We start from the raw sequence: 9,796 nt of genomic DNA, 5'->3' as shown, positions 1-9,796 counted from the left end.
TAGCAGAGGGGTCGAAGAGACGTGATCGGGCAGCCCGGCTCGCCCCTTATTGTTTGTCTTATATTCCAAGACAATATATATTCCAGCCATGTCTTGTGTGAAGGGTCTCGGTGCGCGCTGACATTGTGAGTGTCAGACCCAGATCACTTTAATCAGAGAGTGGATATGCATGATATCACGGATAAGGGACTTTAATCAAAAAATCCGCTGGTCTGGAAACGTGACGCAGTCTGCCAAACACTTCATCCCCGCTCCTTGTGTCACTGCCAAGATTTTTATTTCATGAATATGCATCGGACATGATATTACATTAAATTGTGACATTGTTGTTTAGTATTAGGGATTTAGAACGGGAGAAGGAAAAAAATAAAATAAAAAAAATTAAATAAAAATAGACTTTGTCAAAGTTTTCTACAATTGAACATTACCGGCACCACATCAATTTTCACAGTTTAGTTCTCAGACGGGATTGAAGTCGCAAAGCGCAGAGTCCTGATGAAAATGCTAATTGTGATCGGTGGTGGGCTTATACCTGGAGGAGGAAGGGTCCCCATCCTGCCCGGACAGTTCAGTATGTATCTAATAGCTTTAGGTGAATGGAACAAGTTATGAGAGGCTTTATACTATCTATCTATCTATTGTAACGTCAGCGCTCCGGCCAGACACGCGAGTACACGCGAGTACTCTCCTCTCATGTTCTTGCTGCTGGCGAGGCTGGTATTGGACGCGCTCGCATGCAAGTTCCAGCCCATCACTTGCCTCCCTGGTCTTCCATGTTCTCAGTCCCGGCATGCGTGCCCCTGCCTCCTAGGGCGCTGGAGCTCTTACATTTAAAGGGTTAGTATGCCCTTAATTAGTGAATTTACCTGCACCTTCTGTTATAAGTATCAGTTCCTCCCATGACTCCCCGCCGGATCTTTGTTGCCTTAGTGCCCTAGAGAAAGCATTCTGTGTTCCAGTGTTCATGTTTATCTGTGTACCTGATCCTTGTTCTGTGACCTGACCCTGCTACTGTGCCACCTGCCCTGACCTTCAGCTATCCTGACCACGTCTTGTCTTTATCCTTCTGTACTATTCTTCATCCCAGCAACCTGTGTGGATGAGTCGTGCCAGGGGTAACGACCTGGGTGCCTGCTTCCGCAGCAAGACCATCCCGCTTTGCGGCGGGCTCTGGTGAAAACCAGCGGCCCCTTAGACTCTGCTCCCTGACACAGCTCACATCATCATCCACAGAGGTCCAGGGGATCCACCACCTGCCATGACCCTTACATCTATCTATCTATCTATCTAATCTATCTGATATCCATCTATCTATCTCATATCTATTTATTTATCTCCCACCTTTTATCTATATAGTGATGGCTTCAAATGAGATTAGGATTCCTGTCCTTCTCCTATCTATCTATTTATCTATCTCATTTCTATCTATCTATCTATCTATCTCCTATCTATCAATCTCATATCTATGTGTATATTTATCTACCTCCTACCTTATATCTATCCAGTGTTGGTCTTGGATGAGATTGGGATGTCTGTCAGTCTGTCTATCGATCTATCTATCTATCATCTTTCTGTCTGTCTATCTATCTATCTATCTATCTAACTATCCATCTATCCATCCATCTTTTTGTGGCATGACCTCTTCAAAAGTGGTTATTATTTCCTCAGCAGTTCTTAAACCAAGGTCAGGACCTAATTTTTCACTGAAGATAACACCAAGTTGGGTAGTAATTGTCCTAGCATGCTGCTAAGGGTCTCTGAGAAGCCCCTCTCTATCACATGCCACCCACCTTATGTATCTTTCAGAATTGCACTAGTGTTGGAACTTTTTGTAGATCTGCACCACGCTCAACAAGTTGGTGGGGCTTGGTGTGAAGGGGACGTGGATTTGCGTAAATTGGGTGTGGTTGCCTTACAGACCTTATTTACTATCCAAATATGCTAGCATACATAAATTGGATTGGATATCTATGTTAGCAGCAGCCTCAGACGCACTTAATCTATCAAGAGTCATCGTCCTCTTGACAAAGCCAGTACAGTAGTAAACTGGTGAGCGATTACTGAAAGGGATACTCTGCTGCCCCAGTATTCGGAAACATTCTGTTCTGAACGCTGGGTGGGTCGTGACGTGATGCTGCGGGAGTCAGACGTCACGGCCTTGCCGCTTGTGACGTCACGCTACACCTCCTCAATGCAAGCTATGGGAGGGGGCCTGGCGGACACCACGCCCCCTCTCATAGACTTGCATTGAGGGGGCATGGCCATGATGTTACAACCCCCGCAGCCCACATCCAGTGTTTGGAACAAAATGTTTTGAACGATGGAGCAGTGGAGTACCCCTTTAAGACCAGCATATGAAATGCCAGTCTTGGGGTACATTCGTGTAAGGCGGGAGAATTTCAAAACTGCCTCATTCCACATCCCAGTAGTCAGCTCCAAACCCTATTGATTTCAATGAGCCAACTGAATTCATCTAGTATCTGCAGTCTGTTAATTTTCCTGACCATATCCGGATTTTGAACCAGACTGAATACTGTGGTCAGATGCAGTTTTCAGTCCGATTCAAACAGTCCGAAAAATGAGCCAACCAAAGACACTAGCTGAAGTCAATAGGGTACTGCACCATTACAGGATGGATATGGCAGGAGGCGATTTTGAAATTCTCCTGCTGGCAGATTTGCAAGATGAAATGTTAATTCCCCCCTAAACATTTTACTATGGTGCACAGGATGAGTAATTCTGTTGAAATTGTCCTTTATACCCCTCCAGTCCACTTCTCAGGTATCTTGAGGCTCACTACCTTCTCACTTCCAGCACAATGCTGAGTGCCAACACCTTGCCCTCTGAACAATGTTACGCTCTACATGGGCTGTCACTGACGCTGGACTCTTCTTCCTACAAGTTCCCATTCAAAAAACTATGCCTATTCTGGCATAGTCAACCTAAAACAAAACACAAGGGAATAACAAAGTGAGGAACACATCAATGGGAGGTAACAACATATTGGAAAAAGACAACTGTAGCGTAAGGGGCGCAGGCACATACATTTCCCCAGAGTTTAACCAGTCCCTTGTACTTCTCTTTCCTGGAAGTGTACCAGTTGGTCAGGACTTGAGCTATGCCATGTCTGCCAACAAAACCACCTCCTATGTCTGCTGGACCGGCTCCTACACTTCTGTAGCTTTGTGCTTCTAAAGTGGTTTTGGAGAAGAACTAAAGTAGATAAGGTCTTGTCTGGGTCTAGATAAGTCTTGCCTGGGTCTAGATAGGTCTTGTCTGGGTCTTCAAAGGTCTTGTCTGGGTCTACATAGGTCTTGTTTAGATCTAGATAGGTCTTGTCTGGGTCTACATAGGCCTTGTCTAGATCTAGATAGGTCTTGTCTGGGTGTTTATAGGTCTTGTCTGGGTCTAGATTGGTCTTGTCTGGGTATAAATAGGTCTTGTCTGGGTCTAGATTGGTCTTGTCTGGGTATAGATAGGTCTTGTCCGGGTCTAGATTGGTCTTTTCTGGGTATAGATAGGTCTTGTCTGGGTATAGATAGGTCTTGTCTGGGTCTAGATTGGTCTTGTCTGAGTATAGATAGGTCTTGTCTGGGTCTACATAGGTCTTGTCTGGGTCTACATAGGTCTTGTCTAGATCTAGATTGGTCTTGTCTGAGTATAGATAGGTCTTGTCTGGGTCTACATAGGTCTTGTCTAGATCTAGATTGGTCTTGTCTGAGTATAGATAGGTCTTGTCCTGCTATAGATAGGTCTTGTCTGCGTAGAGATAGGTCTTGTCTGGGTATAGATTGGTCTTGTCTGGGTATAGATAGGTCTTGTCTGGATCTAGATTGGTCTTGTCTGGGTATAGATAGGTCTTGTCAGGGTCTAGATTGGTCTTTTATGTGTATAGATAGGTCTTGTCTTGGTCTAGATAGGTCTTGTCTGGGTACAGCTAGTACTTGTCTGGGTATAGATAGGTCTTGACTGGGTATAGATAGGTCTTTTGTGCTACCAGTATCCCAATCAGGCCTGGAACAAGGAGTCAGAGGAGTAAGTTGCAAAACTCTTCAACTCTAGGACGCCATATAGATTGGGGGAAACTGGCACCTATCAGACCCCTTACCATATCAGACCCCTTACCAAGTCAGTGATATCCAGCGTATTCTGAATAGGGGCCCAGGGGTTCCAAGATATGCCTCTGACTGCTTGTATTATTCTATTGCATTAAAATAACATATGTCATGTTACTGAAGGCAACCAGAAAGGACATCACCCCCGGGGATGACTGTACCCTCATTTTCTCCTGCAGTCATTCTCTATCCTGGATCTTGGACAACTCATTTTCACACTTCAAGTTTTATGAAATTAATGTTTTTTGGCTCCGTGCGTTGTGATCAGCGCCGCAGATTAATTAATCGCACTATATCATGGTTGGCTCCGCAGACTCATCCTCGTGCAGAGCTGGACGGACCGGACTCCCCCACAAGCCAGAGGTGTATAGACTAAGATGGGGGGCCGTGAATTATGGCTCCCCGGGACCAAAAGGCGGATGAACAGAGAGAAGCATCGATGGAGGAAAAGTGTCATTTATAATATAAGAGTATTGTTATTCTATAAGAAATTACCTTATTTACCGTATTTATCGGCGTATAACACGCACTTTTTAGGCTAACATTTTTAGCCTAAAGTCTATCTGCATGTTACACGCCGATAAGCCGCTGCAGTTCAATGATTTAAAGCGGGCGCTTTAAATCATTGAACTGCAGCGGCTTTGTAGGTGCAGAGACCTGCCATCGCTGCCGGCTTCTCTGCCCTTGCCTGTCCTGGGGCCTAGAGCCCTGCTGCCGGCCCTTCTCTCCCCCTGGCTATCGGTGCCTATGCCCCATTGCCGGCGCCGATAGCCAGGGGGAAAGAAGCGGCGGCGGCAATGGGGCAGCGGCGCTGACAGACAGGGGGAGAGAAGGGGCAGCGGCACCCATTGCCGGCACCACTGCCCTGTTGCCTCCCCCATCCCCGGTTGTATAATTACCTGTTGACGGGGTCGAGTCCGCGCTGCTTCAGGCCTCCGGTGTGCGTCCCCTGCGTCATTGCTATGCACTGCACAGCGCGGCGCAATGACGAGTGACGTCATTGCGTCTCGCAGCGCATAGCAACGACGCAGGGGACGCACACCGGAAGCCTGAAGCAACAGGTAATTATACAACTGGGGATGAGGGAGGCAATGGGTGCCGCTGCCCCTTCTCTCCCCCTGGCTATCAGCGCCGCTGCCCCATTGCCGGCGCCGCTTCTCTCCCCCTGGCTATCGGCGCCGGCAATGGGGCGCCGGAACCGATAGTCAGGGGGAGAGAACGGGCAGCAGCGCAGATAGCCAGCGGGAGTGAAGCGGCGGCAGCAGTGCTCTAGACCCCAGGAAAGGCAGGGGGAGAGAAGCGGCAGCAACAGCCTCTCTCCCCCTGCCTTTCCTGGGGGCTTCTGCGGGGTCAGAAACAGTGTATCGGGGTATACGCATGCACACACACGCACCATCATTTTACCAAGGATATTTGGGTAAAAAACTTTTTTACCCAAATATCCTTGGTAAAATGAGGGTGCATGTTATAGGCCGGTGCGTGGTTTACCCCCGATAAATATGGTATATAAAGAATTATACAAACAATATTCACAATAATGCTCAGTGACTGCACATTTTATGTGAATATACATCAGTATGTATCTATCTAATCTATCTATCTACCTACCTACCTATCTATCTACCTAGTAGAGATGATAAAAAAAAATTTTAATTCGATTTGGCCGATTCGCAGAATTTTCAGAAAGCATTCAGTTTGGTCCGAATTTATTCGCGGCTCAATAGTGGTGCAGAACACTTTGCCTCGTCTTGTGAAATAATACTGTTATTCAGTATGACATGCAGATTACAGGCATCGCTATTAGAATCACTGCCGCAGAGCGTCTGGCTGTGGCAGATTTTAAATGTACTTTTTATTTAATTTAATTTGCATTTATTTACATTTTTTGATTACCCATTCTGGTGAGCATTGAGCTGGCGGTCTTCCGCAAGCCGAGATACCACCTGTTCCAGCCCCTGCCTCTAAGCCACCCCCCCCCCCTGACTCCGAAAGTGCGAATGTTTCTTTAATCAGTTATGGTTCATTGTTATCGCTCCAAGCTGTTTCATTGGATTCTTGTGATAATTTTGCAGGTAATATGACGTCGACGACCAAAGGGCCTCAGTCTTGAAAAGATTACATAGATTTTTTTTTATTTAAATGTAATCTTTATATTAGTATCCCAAGTTTAATGTCCCGGCATTTACTTTGAACTAATACTGTATGACCACAAAAAACAATCTAACAAGGAGTCACATGGTGGCACAATGACAGAGCATAGAGGTGGCAGTGGCATGAGGAGACCATGATCTGACAGAATGACACAACCTAGAATTGGTGACAACAAGAGGAGACCATATAGTGGCTGAATGACACAGCCTGGAGTTGGGAGCAGCATGAGGAGACCATAGGGCCTCACAATCCCTAAGATAAAAAGATGAATTTTCAAATTTTAATTGTAGATTTATGGTAGCTAGTGCTACCATAAAAATGTTTAGGTAATGTCCCAGCAGCAAGAGAACACAATATAGTGGCTAAATGACATTGCCTGGAGTTGGTGGCAGCATGAGGAGACCATATAGTGGCTGAATGACACAGCCTGGAGTTTGTGGCAGCAAGAGGAGACCATATAGTTGCTGAATGACACAGCCTGGAGTTGGCGGCAGCAAGAAGAGACCACATAGTGTCTGAATGACACAGCCTGGAGGTGGCGGAAGCATGAAGAGACCATATAGTAGCTGAATGACACAGCCTGGAGTTTGAGGCAGCAAGAGGAGACCATATAGTGGCTGAATGACACAGCCTGGAGTTGGCGGCAGCATGAGGAGAACAAATTATGGCTGAATGGCACAGCCTGGAGTTGGCGGCAGCAAGAGGAGACCATATAGTGGCTGAATGACACAGCCTAGAGGTGGCGGAAGCATGAGGAGGCCATATAGTGACTGAATGGCACAGCCTGGAGTTGGCAGCAGCATGTGGAGAACATGAAGTGGCTGAATGATACAGCATGGACTTGGCGGCAGTATGAGGGGACCATATAGTGTCTGAATAACACATCGTGGAGGTGGCGGCAAATTGAGGATAACATATAGAGGCTGAAAGCCTGGAGGTGGCGGCAGCATAAAGAGAACATATGGTGGCTGAATGAGACAGCCTGGAGGGGGCAGCAGCATCAGAAGTACTGAAAGTGACCCGGTGACAGAGAGGTGCAGTGGGTGAAAATACCAGTACTCGGTGACAAAGGTGGGGGAAAATTGGTCTGACGTAGAGGAATGTTTGTAACTGAGGAGCAGCGCCTTAAATCTGTTTTGTACTATCCATATATGTGAGGTGTTGGTGTGGCACCATGGTCAATCTATTTTGATGCATCAGGTGTTGGTGGGTGGAAATCCTGGCTGATCCATGCCTGATTCATCTTCACAAAGGTCAGTCTCTCCACATTTTTCATGGACAGACGAGTTCTCCTTGGGGTGACTATGACCCAGTCGCATTAAACACCCGATCTAATGGTACACTAATGGCGGGGCAGGACAGCTTTTCCAGGGCTATTTGCAGCCACAAATCAAGTTTGGCTGCCCAGAAGTCCAGCGGATCTTCAATGTTTGTTGGCATGGCCATGTCAAGGTATGCCACCACCTGCTGGTTCAGGTCCTGCTCCATGTCTACCTGCTGCTGATGAGTTGCTTCACTATACGGGTGAAGAAAGATACTCATCAGCGACTGGAGACTCAGGCTGCTGCTGATTGAGCTGGTACTGCTCCTGCCACCCCTCCCCTCCCCAGCAGCCATGGCAGTGGAAGGTGAGCGCAGAAGGCCCCCCGAGTCAGACCTGCTAGTGGATGGACCATGTCGCCGATAGGCATCGGCCAACTGACTACGTAGGATCTCTCTGTAGTAGGTCAGTTTGTCCTCCCTCTCAGTGGGTGTAAAAAAGGCCCCCATTCTGGGACGGTAGCGAGGGTCCAATAAGGTGGAGATCCTGAAGTCATCCCGCTGACGAATTTTGACAATTCGGGGGTCTCTACGCAAGCAAATGAGCATGCATCGTGCTATTTGCACCAGTGACTCGGAGGGACTACCTGCCTCCATCTCCACTGCATACTGCCACGGTGTGTCTGGGTCCTCTGTCTCACCTTCTTTATAACCCTCCAGCTCCTCTGGCTCCTCCTGCTCCTCCTCTCCTGTTCGATGACTAGAAACTCCGGACATCTCATCCAACCTAAACTTTGCTCCACTCTGCCCCTCATCCTCCTCCTCCAGTTCAGCCCCAACAGGGCTCATGTAGCCTTGAGATGTAGGCGCAATGTCTCCATTGCCGTGACCAGCCATTGTTTCGATCATTTGTTGTAGGAAATGTAGGAGTGGAATTACGTCGTTCATGACGTAATCCAGGCGACTTACAAATAATGTGGCTTCCTCAAAGGGCCTCAGCAAACGGCAGGTGTCACGTATGAGCTGCCACTGGTTCACATTGAAGTTACACAGGGGAGTACTCCTATCTGCTTGGATCATCAAGAAATCGGTGATGGCTTTTCTCTGTTCGTATAGTCAGTCCAACATATGGAGTGTGGAATTCCAATGTGTAGCAACATCGCCAATCAGACTATGTTGGGGGATACCATTCTGACTCTGCCGCTCAAGGAGGTTGTGCATTGCGGTTTACAAGTGGCTGAAGTGCATGCAAAGTTTCCTTCCCATTGCTAGGATGTGTTGCAAATGGGGGTAACACTTCAGGAACTGCCTGACAACCAGATTGAACATGTGTGCCATGTTCTTCCCTTTGTCAGTCACCATGGTTCCCATTTCCAGTTTTCGTGCAGTAAGCCATGCTCCAATTTTTTGATGAATTACTTTTATCAGTACCTCCCCTGTGTAACTCCGTTCACCAAGTTAAACCATGTGAAGTACAGCGTGACACTGCCATGCCCTGCATACATGGGATGCTGAAGGGGCACTGAGACTTGTCCGTGCAGTGGAGGCTGAGGACACGGTGGAGGATGAGGAGGTGGAGTCACACACTGTCACAGGACCAATGGCCTGAGAGAGTGGAGGCGGAAGTGGCGTAGCCTGTCCAAGTTTCTGTTGTGGCTGTGCCGGAACCACATTCACCCAGTGGGCAGTAAAGGACATGTATTGTCCCTGAACGTAGTTACAGCTCCACACGTTGGCGCTGCAATGCACTTTAGTAGACACCGACAGGCTCAAGGACTGGCCCACCTTCTGTTGCACAAAATTGTGCAGGGCTGGTACTGCCTTTTTCGCAAAGAGATGACGCTTGGGACTCTTCGACTCGGCACAAGCCATCAGTTCTCTGAAAGGTGCAGAGTCCACCACTTGAAAAGGGAGGGACTGCAGCACCAGCAACTTAGACAGGAGCACATTCAGCTTCTGCACCTTTGGATGAGTGGGCGCATACTGTTGTCTCTTGGACATGGCTTCACCCATGGATTGCTGGCAGAATGACAGACTTAGAAGTAGGAGGAGCAGGAGCATCTGGAGCAACAGAAGATGGGCATGACACACAGCTCCCTTCGGCTGAGCTGGTGGAGCCTTGGCTGGCTAAAACAGGGAGCGGCGTGCCACTGGTTGATGCAGCAGACTGGGCCACCACATCGGAGCCACGGTTCTCCCTGGCCGCTTTATGGTGATGCTGCATATGTTGACGCAGGGCCGTGGTGTCAACAGGTTAACATCCTTCGGAT

At 47.9% G+C, this 9,796-nt stretch overlaps 1 long non-coding RNA gene across 1 annotated transcript in view; it reads right to left on the bottom strand.

Moving 5' to 3' along the window:
- Positions 1–267: 267 nt before the first annotated feature.
- LOC130295274 (uncharacterized) overlaps positions 268–9,796 on the bottom strand; it is a 117,514-nt gene continuing 107,985 nt past the window's right edge. Inside the window, exon 4 of the long non-coding RNA XR_008848758.1 lies at positions 268–2,942. This is a non-coding gene — a long non-coding RNA (uncharacterized LOC130295274). The remainder of the gene's footprint in view (positions 2,943–9,796) is intronic.

Source organism: Hyla sarda, chromosome 11, assembly GCF_029499605.1.
Source record: "Hyla sarda isolate aHylSar1 chromosome 11, aHylSar1.hap1, whole genome shotgun sequence".
NCBI lineage: Eukaryota > Metazoa > Chordata > Amphibia > Anura > Hylidae > Hyla > Hyla sarda.
Note: the sequence above shows the minus strand (reverse complement) of the source record. Positions and strands in the feature narration are given on the sequence as shown.